General features: G+C 38.7%; 1 long non-coding RNA gene across 6 annotated transcripts in view; it reads left to right on the top strand.

The window, feature by feature from the left end:
- The window catches only part of LOC119135852, a 44,909-nt gene that overhangs the window by 25,333 nt on the left and 5,711 nt on the right, over positions 1–13,865 (top strand). For 4 of the 6 annotated variants that reach the window (XR_005100624.1, XR_005100621.1, XR_005100622.1 and 1 more), the window contains 2 exons: positions 5,388–5,498; positions 5,575–10,034. This is a non-coding gene — a long non-coding RNA (uncharacterized LOC119135852). Of the gene's footprint in view, positions 1–5,387; positions 5,499–5,574; positions 10,035–12,014; positions 12,773–13,865 lie in introns of those variants that run through there. The other 2 variants (XR_005100623.1, XR_005100619.1) reach the window with 2 other exon arrangements.

The following is a 13,865-nucleotide window of genomic DNA, read 5'->3' as shown; positions in this document are numbered from 1 at the left end:
TAGTGTAGGGGTTAATGCTGCTGTTTTTCTGCCAATACCTGAATTTCCAAGTCTGGATTTAATTAAAAAAAATGAACAAAAAAAAATAAAGTAATAATGGTTAAAAAAGGTGAATTCCGGCAGTAAGGGCATCTGGTGTTAAAACTGTGCGAGTACCTGTTGTGATCCCTGAGAAGACAAGCCAAAATTTTCTACAATATAAATTCCTGATTTCCATTTCCAGAAATTATCATGGATACCAAATTACTGTTCTGTAGTGTAACTAGGAAAAACTTAGACATAGTTGAAAAGTATTTATCGAACATAAAAGCATGTGGGTTTTACTTTCAATGCTTTTAACCTTATGTTGCAGTCTGGTCACACCAACCAGGCTGCATTTTGTAAAAGACAAACAGACTACAATTGAAAGATTATAATCTTCAGTGTTTCACTAACATTCCATGGGTCAACATGCTTCTGTCACTGAGTGGAAAATATTTAACCCCTTTTTGATCTCTAATAGGAGCCATGCTTCTTGTAGCAGCATTCCCCTTGCCTCTCCTTTCCTGCTTGTGCAAGCTGGTAGGCGGCAGCTCCTTCGCTCCAGCAGCGTGTCCTCCTCCTCCTGTGTGATCAAGCCCGCAGCACTTGTCATCTCCCCTGTGGCATCTTAGATTCTCCAATTTTTGGGTTAATTAATCAAAAATGATTTCTTTTCTCATTAGCCATGCAGCTGGTTTGCAATCTGCAAAATCAATGTTTTACAGATGTTTCCCTGAGTTTTGTTTTTCAAGCCAGCACTGATTTTTATTGGGTATAGATTTAAGAGGCTGCAGAGGGATTCTGAGTTAACGCAGCCACACACAATCACTCATCACACACGCCCGCAGACAAACTAAGTGTATGTTATCGTCACATGGTGAAATTACAGCCACCGTGAATAGAGAGAAGGCAAAAACACAAAAAACCCACAACTTCTGACTTTCATTCATCACTCTTAGATGAGAATTCAATGTTGAGCATAAACTGTTCATCTCACAGATAGCAACAGCAGTTCTGCGCCATTTCTCCATTTTCCCTCTCCTTTCATGGCTGGATTGTTGACAAAGCCATGGGCTTGAGCCACACACGTTTTCTCTCTGGGTAGCACTCTTTAATCTCGTAACAGCTTCTGGTTCTAGTTCCTGTTGGTTGTAAACAAATGTAATGTTGCATTTCCTGCAGTCTAGACATAACATCCAAGTTGGCAGTGCAGGAGAGGCAAGTATGTGCAATTCAATGCCTGGCATGCTTTGGCACCAAAACAAGTACGAAGGGTACATAAAGACACTGGAATAAATAAAAAAGACAATAAAATAAAAAAAAAAGGCGTGGTAATCTTGGAGTTTTGCACATTTAATGGTTGTAATCCATTGATCCATTTTTTTTTTTCTATTTGTCCTCATCACGCTCACCAGTGTGCTGAGCCTATCCCGGCTGACTTTGGGCAAAAGGTGGACTACAACTTGGACTGGTCGCCTGTCAGTTGCAGGGAATATACAGAACCAATTATCTACAACTACTACAATATCTGTGATGGTTGTTCTGCCCAGTTTAATTCTGCTTTTTAAATTAAATAAATTGTTATAATACTTCAATGCCATTTTGGTGTGTATATTTCCAAGTAAATCCCTTCAATAAAGTTGTTTTTTGATAAATAAAATAATAATACAATGGCGTTGTACATGTGTGTCTATGTGTTCCCACCCACCGTTCTGCTCAACTACACAGGAAAAGGAAGATGAAGCAGAAGAGCAAAGGAGCCCAAACAGAAATTATTATTGATTTAATCACATAATCAGCCGCAAACACTTGAGGCTAGATAGCAAATCCATAATAGCCTCCCCACATAACCACCCTTACAAATTTACCATCAAAGCCCTCCGTGCACACACAGCAAACAGAGGAGCCAGGGGTCACCTTCAGTCGACAGCAAAATATTGACATTCCTAATGCTTCTATATGTTTTTGAGTTAAGCGTTATCAATCACTGATAAGAGCCTTATGCTTCTAAAGCATAACTCCTATGGCAGAAGGATTACAGCATCACTTTTTCTTGAATAACCTTAACATATCTTTTCAGACAAAGCGAGAGCAAGGTAAAATCAATGTTGTCACAGGCAAACATTTCCCACAGATGTTAGTTCAATGTGTCTGCAGATTAGATACAGGAATACTATTCAAAGCTATAAAACATCACAATTTGCTTGGTTTATTAAAACAATTTGCGTGGTAAAAAAAAAAAAAAAAGACTCGCAAGACAGGCAAAATCAAATGCATGACCAGCTCGGTTTAAGATCAATCAGCAATTTATTAAATGTTGTTTTTTACCACTATGGAAAGCTAGAGGGGGGGGGGGGGATTCTATCTTGAAAGGTGAGGTTTCAGGACAATTTCTTCAAGGCAAAGGAATAGCGTCCATTATAATTTAGCCCTCAGCTTTCATTGGCCATTTTGGTACAACTATAAAAATATTTATAGATATTTATTTATATTTTATAGAAATGATTAACACATGGCCAGTAGGCCTTTTCATGTTATCACAGCACATCAGAAGGCTGAAAATCGTTAAATAAATTACTCCACATATTTTCATTTTACAATTTTATTTGGCTGTGCTAATTATTGAAATAATTTGTTCTTATGATATCATGTATGTGTTTGTTATGGCATTACTCAAATACGCGTCTTTCACTTACCCGGTTTTTGAACCGATAATTATTGGATCCCCAAGATCATCACGCATATCATTTGTCTCTCTCCCGATGAGAATTTGTAACAATGACACAGATTTAGATTTTAATACTCCCTCAACATCCGTCTCTCAAGTCATCTATCTATTAGCTTGCCTATCCTTGGCCATCTTGCCCCGGGCAATGGAAGCCTAATTGTTTACCAAAGGGTTGCGGCTCATTTGCTCCTGGAGATTGGGCCTAATTAACACTAACTTGTCTGAACACAGAGGAGTGCTGTCCACTCCGCTTTAATCTAATCTGTACTCTTTCAAAAATAATGAGATCATTTACACCTCATTAACGGGCAATGTAATGTCTCTGCATTAATCATAATGATTGCTTATCATTTCACTTTGCAATATTATCTCCTCTAATGAAACTGTTCACACAACTGCCAAGTGGGCCTTAATTGGTCGTGTAAAATCACAGAGTACCCAGCAGATTGTCACTACGTGTGAAGTTCTAATTTGCATCGACAGGAGGAGGAAATATGGGGGTGGGTGGGTGCCAGAGTGGGGTGGGGGACTTGGGAAGTGGCATCAAAAAAGAAAATGGGAAACCAGTATTTGGAAACATCCATGTGGATAAGCAGTGGAGTGATGGGCAATAGCTATGACTGCTATGCGGTACACACAAACTCCATTGACATCAAGTTTAACCTTTGCCCTCCATTTAGGTTAGCTCACCTTTTGCCATATGATGACAATAGGTGACAATACCTCCAGTCTGATGCCTGCTTTGGGGTTAAGGTACATATGATTCTAAAAATCCAGGCCTCAATCTATAAGCGTATCTCGGATACTTTATTTTCACGCAGGTCTGGCTCATAGGAGGTAATAAACTGCTGAAACCCGTTAGTACATACCATCCGTTCCCAGCATATGACCCACCTAAAGAGGTCATGCTTGACTGCAAGCGGCATCATTGAGGCTGCTCGGTGCCCCGGCTCTTCTGGCTTAGGAGGGCTTAGGTGTGGATGTCATTTGTGCCTTCTCTTTTGGTCAGAGTGGCTAGCTACTAATTGTGGTTCTTGGTGAGATGAGTCAAGGGGAGAAGTTGGCCCAAATTGAAATCTGAGTAGCGTGTAAGAGATTTGGGTTGAATGGCGCTTCATCAAGCAGTTATACGATGCAGCATGGAAAGGAATTGTAGATTCGGACTCATTCCATCATCCACTGTTGACTGTCTGTGCTTTCTTCTTGATTTCATTTTGATGTTTAGTAGAATTGCTTGAACACTGAAAAATATATGTTGAACTTACAAATATGTTACAAATAAATATGTTGAATTTCCATTCTGTCAGTTTATCAGGATACCGTTACTCTACTTAAAAATTTAGATCCAGATGCTTTATTTAATGCAACCAATTGATAAAATAAATTGTAAATTCATCATGCCTTTTCTAGTGGAGGCGGCATGTTATAGTTGTTAGATAACCGAAAATCCAAATAGAAGTTAAGATATAAGTTTAATAATATGCATATTCTACAGCTAGTAAAAGTGATGAAATATTGAAAATAATTATTTGACTCCTCTGGAAACAGAAAAGTTGAGATTTCTTAGTATAATAATGAAATTGCATTGAATCTATTGTATACAAGCCACAAAGTCAATTTACTGCATCTGCAGTTTATGAAAAGGCCCTTGTTAACATCCATTATGGAGTTGGAATCAAACGCTTGCATTGGCATCGCCACGTGCTGATATGATTTATTCTCTCCCCGAGGACCTTTCTAATGAACAGAGATGTATGCTCAGCTGCCCTGTACATGTAACCTCTGTGTGCTCTGCGGCTTGCCGTGCTGTAATATGATAAGTGTCCTGTCGATAGCTTGTATGATATGCTAATCATACTAAAACACCGTGCCTCAGGCGGTCCCCTTGTTTATTTATGAAGGTTTGACCTGAGGGAGGGGAATAATCGGCTTTTCTCTGAACTCTCTAACCCTGGGAGCCAAGGGAACTGCCAATCACACACATATGAGTCCTATAATTCCCCCCCCTCCTTTTTACACTCACTCTGCGCCCCCTCAACCAGTAGGGTGAAATGGCAGATTTATGAAAACTGCATTGCACTGCATTGTGTGGTTTTCTTTCCGAATGTCAAGTACTCTAATCCTTCAAGCAATTAGATGAATTGATATAAACATTTTGTTGGACATTATACTCCAATGAATACTTTCTTCACAATTTTTTGGTAAATGTGTTGATCTGGCAGTGATTTGTTATGTGAAATATGTGCCTTGGCTCAATAAATAGTGCGAATCACTGAATTTAAACGGATTTTGAACTGCATAAGAAATCTTTTTTTTCAGTTTTTTTTCAGATTACAACTGAATCCATAATTTGCAGCAGGGAAGTAACTGATTGTATGCCCGCCCCCCTTGCTTGAATACATACTTGGAAAGCAACTTACTGGAAGGATAAACTTCACCATTCCCACTTGAGCCTCTCTAAAAAAAATCATGGGCTACATGCATAAAATGCTTCTTGCAGAAGGTTTACTAACTTCAGTAAATGGCTGCTGTCCTTATTTTCAAATATTCGTTTGAGATCTCCTTTTAAGTGGGAAACCCGGGAACCAAGATTTATTCATGCAAGTTCATGTGTAAATGCATCACTTTTTTCTTTCAGATTTCTCTTCTTTTAACTTCAGAGCATATATAAAAAATGTGCAAGTGCGAGTTGGGGTGGAACACAAAAGGTCCGCGCTCATGCTTTGCATCTGTGAGCTTCGGAACAAAGGTTTGTTTGTGTGCCTCAATCACTCTTGGTCATGAAAGCAGACACTTGAAAAAAAAGTCCTTCTCTTTTTTTCCAGGGAAACACTCTAAACCAACATCCTGGGTATAAATTTGCAAAACGCAATACAGGCCTGATTGTGTGTCGAGTGGATGTGTGGTGCATACGAATAGACCATGTGCCCCTTCCTCTCTCCTCCTCTGCCTCCAAATAGTACAACTCTTTCTCCCCTCCTCAGTCTTCTAATGCTGCCAAGTAAGTAAAAAAAAACTCTCTGCAACTTAATTGTTTTCCTCGTTACAGTTCTGAACTCTGAGCTTGTATCACTTCCACCAGTAAGCCTGACACGTACTTTGACAAAAGTAATGATCTATGCACATATTATTTTCCATATGACACTAACCTGTCCTTGGTTTGAATATGTGTGAACTGTATAAAAGTTCTTGTTTAAGTGATATTTGTATCTTGTCCTTTTTGAGCAACCGTCACAACGTACCATTTTGCTGTGCCAAATGGTAGCATAGTTACATGTACACAGTCTGCAGCATGGGACTATGTCAGGAGAATGTGAATGGCTGGGAACAAGTGAAGTCTTGGCACTGTTACCAGGTCAGCTTGAAGCCCTCTCATAGCCCAGCCCTCAGGACCAGGTGTTCCTTGCATTCAGATGATACGCTTATTCATAGACTGCCTCAACTGGAGTATTAAAACTAGAAATTTGCAAGTGAATGCTGATATAATCCTGGAAATATATGTCTCCATTAAAAAGTATCCCATTTAAAGGAACAAGACGGTCTTTGTGTGAGGCTGTATGTATATTTATCAAGGCACTAAAAGAGATTCAGCAGAGGAGGGGCTAAGGGAAGGGATAGGGGGTAGCAGGGCAGACTTTCCAACTGTTTACATGTTAATTTCAAACTTAACAGCCCTTGTCCTGGAGCTATTTATAAACCAAATGCAAATTGATTTTTTTTTACTCCTTTTCTTGTGGTGTTTTCTGGACACTTGACTGTTGAGACAAAATGAAAAGTTTTGAGAACTCTTGAATTGAAGCGGCATGTTCCAACATTTTTCAGTTTCGGGCCCTCGTACAGCAAACCTTATGAAGTCAAAAAATACCAAGCTATGCAAAGCTGTAATTTGGGAAAAGTTGCCCTGTTTGAAAAATTTAAATTGGATAACATTTTATTTTGATTAACATTTTTATTTACCTAATATCAGGTAAGATGCTCAATGTCCTTCACATGGCAGAAGAAAAAACTAATTTGCTCAATTTCCATTGCCGGTCGAGCCGCGTAAATGAAGTTTACAATAAAATGCAAGGAGATTTCAAAAATAAAGTTGGCTTGGAAGACCACAAATTAGTGAATTGGGCATTTAGAGAGTCTTCCACCCTGATCGTACGTGTCCATGTATGCCCAACCTCACTAGCCTTACTTTCCATGGCTGTGCCACGGCAGTGCAATGAATTTAAGCATATTCAATCAAGATGATAAAAATAATGCATTTAGTGAATTGATTCTACAGTAATACAAAAGGTTCTATGCACGCTGTTGTCATATTTATGATTGAAATATGATGACACCACACAGTTCAGAATCTCTCTGCCTGCAGCTCAGTCATATCATAATATTACACTCCGTATCACACTAGATGTGGTTCAAGCCGGCATAATGTTTGGTCAACTTTCAGCCACCAAACTGTCAAGTGCGCTAGGTGCATGTCAATGAAATCAGGGCTTGCGTCGGCACGAAAAACAGGATAATAGTTTGTGCTGAGTACCAAAACAGAGCACATTATGCTAATGTTTGGCAGAAATTGTTCAAATAAAAGACAGACATCATTGGCTCGATCCTTTCTTGAGGGCTTGTTATTGCCATGTGAATAAATAATGGTCGCATCTTTTCAGTTAGAGTGCATGTTTGACCTTCCAGACAAAGGAGAGCACAAGGCCTCTTGAAGTGAATACAGTACTAAGTAGGTATACAATCATTAAATTAATATATAATCAATCAATCAATCAAGAAGCCTCAGTGCAATATTGTTCTAAAGATGTTTGTTGTGAGGGTAAAAGTAAAAGTAGTGTTTTTTTTGCAACAACCATTTTCATTCAAGTGTAAGAACCTTTCATTAAAACCATCTAACGTTGTACATGATCTAAAGCAATCTGCAAAGATTGTCTTACGGTTATGGCGATGCTTTGGGTTTCATAGATGTTTTTCTATCAATCCCCATACAAAAAACATGAATATGCATTTAATGCCATCACTGAAATCCCTCTGTCTAATTATGATGCTAATATCACCCCTCCTAACAAAGAACATTTTCAAATCCTCTTGTTTACAAAAGAGGGAAAGTACAGCAGCATTGTGCTCACTACAAGACAGGGGCAGAGGGCAATGGCTACAAAACATCACTCTGCTAACATGATCACCTGAATTGCGCCCGTTCCATTGTGCTAAAATATCATAAATTGGCACATCAACATACCACCCCCTCTCCAGCATGGACCAAAATGATTATTTATGTGGTTGAAAAGAGACAATTAGTCATATTCACATGCTGAAATTAATTGGCAGACATGCGGGGAATGAAGAGGGAGAACAAAGACAGCTTTGTCTCACTTCTTTTCCATTTGACAGGGATAATTAAATATATGAAATAGGAATTCCTCACCAGGGGTCCTGTTGACAGTGTTATTTTGTGTCTTGTTCCTCATCGCCTTTTTCCCTCTTTTGTGTTCCTATTTATGCTAATGTGGACTCTGTTATTTATTTTTGTCCTGACAACTAAAAGCAGACTCTTAATATTTTCACTGCTCCCCTTTCCATATGATCCCTATATTTGTGGTACACAATGGAAATTAATTGTTTTTAATGTGGCATTATATATTGCATATTAGCACATGGTTGCAAAATTTGCCATTCAGAAAAATCTGTATTTACTTACCTGGCACACTAGGGGCCATCCCTTTAAACTTCAACCAATCACAAGCTCACTGCTCATCTACAGTTCAGATGGGACTACAATTTATTTTTTTAACAGTAATATTTATGTTACTTTTACATTTTTATGTATTACTTTGACATTTTTATGTTCTGACAATCAAATCAAAGGGTTTTTTTATTACACAATTAAAGCTCTAGAAAGCTACGCTCCATCATTGGTTTCTTTAATGTCATGTGAATTTCCTTCCCAGTATCACAGAGGAATATCTGATCAAAGAACATTGTGGTTGGTGTGGAATTATGGGTTATGTCACCTTTCACCACAAAAGTAGAATGGGGCCTCACATCGTGTTCCTTTTACATGAGAAACTGATGCTGTCATGTTTCTCACAACTGAGAAAACTCCACGTGGCACATGTAAAAGCATTCAAAAAGATTGACTTTAGTTCTAATCATAACATGAACACAAGTTCCTGATATCTCCTTTGTTTTTTTTATCCCAGAAATGTAGGATATGCTAGTTCTTTATTATTTTCATACATTTGTATACTGTTTATTTTTATTGCTATTTTTCTTTTTACAAACAATGCAACATTCACTTCTTGTTTTGCATTTAAGTTTCTGCAAATAATAGAAATCATAGAATTAAAAAAAAGACGAGATGGCTAAGTTAATTTAACTCTTTTTTTTTTTTTCAAATACTAATTGATCGTTTTAGGCTAGGCTTTAGATCTTGGAAGATGCCTTTAGAATAATTACTGCAACTTGTATCTTAACTAACGTTTGTTGCTTTTTAACCACTAACTTATTCATATGTGGAAGAACCTTGTTGTATCTAATGTTTGCCACATTTGTTCTTGAGTGTACATCTAATAGCCCAGTGTTGTTTGATAGTGCCAGTGTTCCCAGATCTCAGCAGCTCTAGGCCTATACAGGCATGGGGTATCCTCTCAAACACAGGGTTAGTACAGTAATAGCCGGACCATCAGGGAGCCAGATGAAAGGGCTGGGAAATGGTGCCAGAAGCCCCAAAAGGATTCTGTGTTGTGAAAAGTGCTTCACCCCTCTGATAAGCTGTGTTGTCCTATGATCATTTTCACAAAGCGACACGGCGACAGTACATAGAATTTACGACTGCCAAATCCATTTTTAGTCGATTTGTTCATTCATTTATCCTGTTGGGAGCCACAGATGAGTTTGAGACTATCCCAACTGACTTTATTCTACCTGGTTTGATCACTCATCATTGTTTTAGAATAACTTAATTTGAACTCTTTTTTGAACACTTGGTTCAAATAATTATTTTCAAACCTTTTGTGATTGTTGTCAGTTTTAAAAAAAATCGTAATTTTTTCTACAGACAATATTATGCTGCTTACCTGAAGCCTATTCTTTTCTGACTGAAAATAATGTCCATTATTACAGGTGAGATTGTTTGTTCCATACCAAATGAATGCTTCACCATTCTTTACACTTTTAGGGCAAAGGTCCACTTTTTTCATACAAACTAGTCACATGGAGAAAGGTGCCACTAGATAGTCTTTTCTAAGAATTACGTCCACACCACAGGCAAATGTGACCTAGATTGGACTTTTTTGCCTAATTCTGCAGTAACTATTTCTGCATCAATAATATGAAATGCTCATACACATGCCACCTTTTTTTTTCATATTCAACAACTGTGAATGAAGCCTTTGTGCATGGTTCAAGTCATAAACAAGTGAGAAAGTTCATCGTTACGCTAGTAGTGGGGCACCTCACTAAAACGCTCCACTGACAGAAAATGAAAAGCAGTAATTCCTCTTGTGAAGTGAAGTCTGACTTGTCAGAGTAAAGCACTTCCTATCCCTTTGTTCACATCTCAAAGGGAATTAAAGGGGAGAGAGTTAGATATGGCTGTTAATAAGACCACCATCTGGCGAGTTCAACGTCGGTATGAATAAAACCATGACAATTCAAGTAAAAATGAACATGAAAAACATCAAGACATTTGTTTGAAATCTTTGACCTAATAATGAGTTAAAAGCACTATGATCAAAATATGTATGATAAAGAACAATAAATCAGCAAATCTCATAACTCAAATCTCAAAAAACAGTAACTCTCTTAACAGGCATGTATCACCTCATTTTACAAAAAAAAGTGCATACCTTTTCAGATATTTTGTTCTATACAGTCAACAAACAGAAAGCAGAGTGTTGGCTTGAGAGCTGCAGGGTAATGGTGGGTGCATGGAGATCAATGGGCTAATAAAACAAATCGATGGAATGAAACCACGGGAAAAAAAGTGAAGTCATTAATTTGCAGAGACAGGATGATCCCACCAACCACACGCATTGATTAGAAATGAGGTCTTTGGAGAACCTTCGGGGGGTATCATATTAGTGGAAGGACACAATGGATGAGGTGGGCGGGGGAAGGGGCTTTGTCCTGTACCAATGCGGGAAAATGGGTTAACTGCTGGATCAATGGTATCTCCATAACTCCAGAGGAGCTTGGTAATGTGTTTGCTCTCCAATGCACTGTCAACACAATATAATGCAGGTGTGATTTTTTTTTTTTCCACCTCTCTGCTTATTTGCACACTCAAATCGATCTTTTCAAGCAAAGTGTACTCAAGCATGATTATGATATTGAATACATCATCGAGTACAAAAAGGTCTACAAATAAGGTCAGAGGTGAGGGCTAACATTCCATTTTTTATCAATATCTTTTTATTAATGATGATTTCTAATCAATATTATTGGGTTATATACACAGAGACTTGTTACTGTATGTTGGCCTGTGTGGGTTGAACTTCAGTACATACACTGATATAATACACTCAAATCTACCACCAATTACATAAACCTTAACCCCGTGTTTGATCAACAAGTTAAAATTCAGATGACAGTCATTCTGTTTGAACCAAGTCGTCCTTTTTTACACCACTAAACTGGATAGTAACTGTTCTTATTTAACGCCTCAAAACAGAGAAGCTGGACATCTCCCAAGTGTCTGATGGGTCAGAGTTCTTGTAATTTGCAGACACAGCATAGCTTTTCTCCAGCCATTTGTGAGAAAGAGAGAGAAGAAAAGAAGGTGATGGGAGATTGACGACTTAAATACTTCATCAATCAATGCTGCAGCCGATGTGTTGTTTGGTGATTGGTGGAGAATTCAAGCAATCCATCTTTCCTACCAGCAACTGGCATTCTGGATTCCCCTCATGTTCTCAATGTATTGCTTTTATTTTTTATTTCCAGGGTTAACCTGCGCTCCAGAAAGTGTGTGTGAGTGTGAGAGCAAGAAAGAGAGAGAGTGTTGAGTGTCTTATTGTGGTGCAGGTAGTCAAGCCCTTCACCTGTTATTAGAGTCTATTAGACATGTTTGCTGCAGTACGTATGCTACATTCTATATCAGTAAAAAGGCCACTTCATTGCAAGGGTAACCATTTACTGTGCCATCATTCTAAAAGAAAAAAAACATTATCAAAAATAATTACCAAGCATACTCAAAAAGATTTACCATGATGTTATGAGATATAAGATATCTACTACTACTACAACAACTGCTACACTATGTTTGTAGCCACAGGCAACATGCAGGCAAGGTGTTTAAAGTGTCTTGCCTAAGGACACCACAAAACAGGATTCAGGGATCAAACAGTGGATCCTCCGGTTACCCGACAACCTCCTCTACCGAAGAGTCACAGCCACCCCAAGATGGCAAAGGCATGTTTTTTTTTTTTAATTTTTAGAATACGCTATAATCACAGTGCATTCAAATTACGTTGCAGTATGTTTGATCGACATATCCCAGTTAAAAAGGTTTACGCCACATTGGCTTTTCCAGACCTCCGTCGTTTTGGCAGTTAATACTAGTATGTTCAAACAATTAATACAATGAAAAGGTAGATGTTTTTTCCATCCATCCATCCATCCATCCATCCATCCATCCATCCATCCATCCATCCATCCATCCATCCATCCATCCATCCATCCATCCATCCATCCATCCCTTTTCTGAACCACTTTATCCTTACAAGGGTTGTGGCGTGCTGGAGCCTATCCCAGCTGACGGGCAGGAGGCGGGGGACACTCTGAACTGGTTGCCAGCCAATTGCAGGGCACACATAGACAACCATTCACACTCACATTCACACATACATACAATTTGGAGTAGTTAATCGGCCTAACACGCATGTTTTTGGAACGAAGGAGAAAACCGGCATACCCAGAGGAAACCCACACAGGCACAAGGAGAACATACAAACTCCACACAGGAATTGAACCCTGCTCCTCTGAACTGTGAGGCGGACGTTCTAACCAGTGCATCACCATTCAAAGGTAACACACTTATACGTAGAATACTATGAGACCGGGGATGTATGCGTGAGTGTTTATATGTGGTGGATATCTATAGGTGCTGTATGTTCAGTATATATTGTACTGCAATCTCAAATTTCTTTTTAGGGTTAGCTTTGACGATGCCTTCTAATTTTTTGGAAGCTTGTTCTATTGTTGCATGCACTTTAAGATGTTTAGGAAGATGCATGCAGATGTTGTCAAATGTGTAAAATTATATTCGAGAACAATTGAGTATAGTGTATAAACAATTCAGCCTGATTTCTGACGTAACTTTTCTGTATGCACACTGAACACATCCCCATTTTTTTCCTCGATCTCAACGTGCCGACATCAGTAAGGTTATAGTGATGCTGATGCCCCCGGGTTTTGTTTAATTAAAATACATCCTTTTTGAGCTCCCCTTGGAGTCCAGTGATAGAATAACTCTGCAATGGGGTTAGCTGTATTTAGCTCCTTGAGGAGTTGGCCAATGTTGTGTTAGGCAGCCACTCACAGCTAAATCAACAAATCGCCGCAAAGAGGGAAGGAGAGAAAGAAACAGTGAGGGAGTATTATTCGGAAGAGGGGGAAAAAAGGTCTGTTTGAGGTGGAGAGGGGAGGGTGGATCCCACATTGTGTAAATCGTCAGCTTTTCACTCTGGGCGGCATTTTCATGCTAAGCTCTGAGCTTGAACTGAAATCCTCTCACTTATCCTCAAATCCAAGATGAAATACTATCAGATGTACTTTGATACAGGGAATTTGTTGAAAGACTGACAGTCCAGGAATGAGAGGTGAATGAGTGAGTGTCTGATGGAGGAGGAGCTGGGTGGGCAGGACGTATAAAAATGATTTGTTCACACAATAAATGATTGTTTACTTGATGCAGTTATGAAAAAAAACACCTGCTGTATCTTTTAGTGAGTTTTAACCTGTTTGAGTTTGGTTTTCTGTGAATTGCTGAGTTAATATTTAGCTACTTAACCATTTTTCTTGAGAAGTGCTTCACAGCTGTGTTGCTTGGAGCCAATAAACTGTCATGTGTGATTTCATCCCGGTACGATTGGACCACACTTCACTTTCTTCTACATGT

This window comes from Syngnathus acus, chromosome 16 (assembly GCF_901709675.1).
Source record: "Syngnathus acus chromosome 16, fSynAcu1.2, whole genome shotgun sequence".
NCBI lineage: Eukaryota > Metazoa > Chordata > Actinopteri > Syngnathiformes > Syngnathidae > Syngnathus > Syngnathus acus.
The sequence above is the reverse complement of the archived record's forward strand: the minus strand, read 5'-3'. Positions and strand labels throughout refer to the sequence as shown.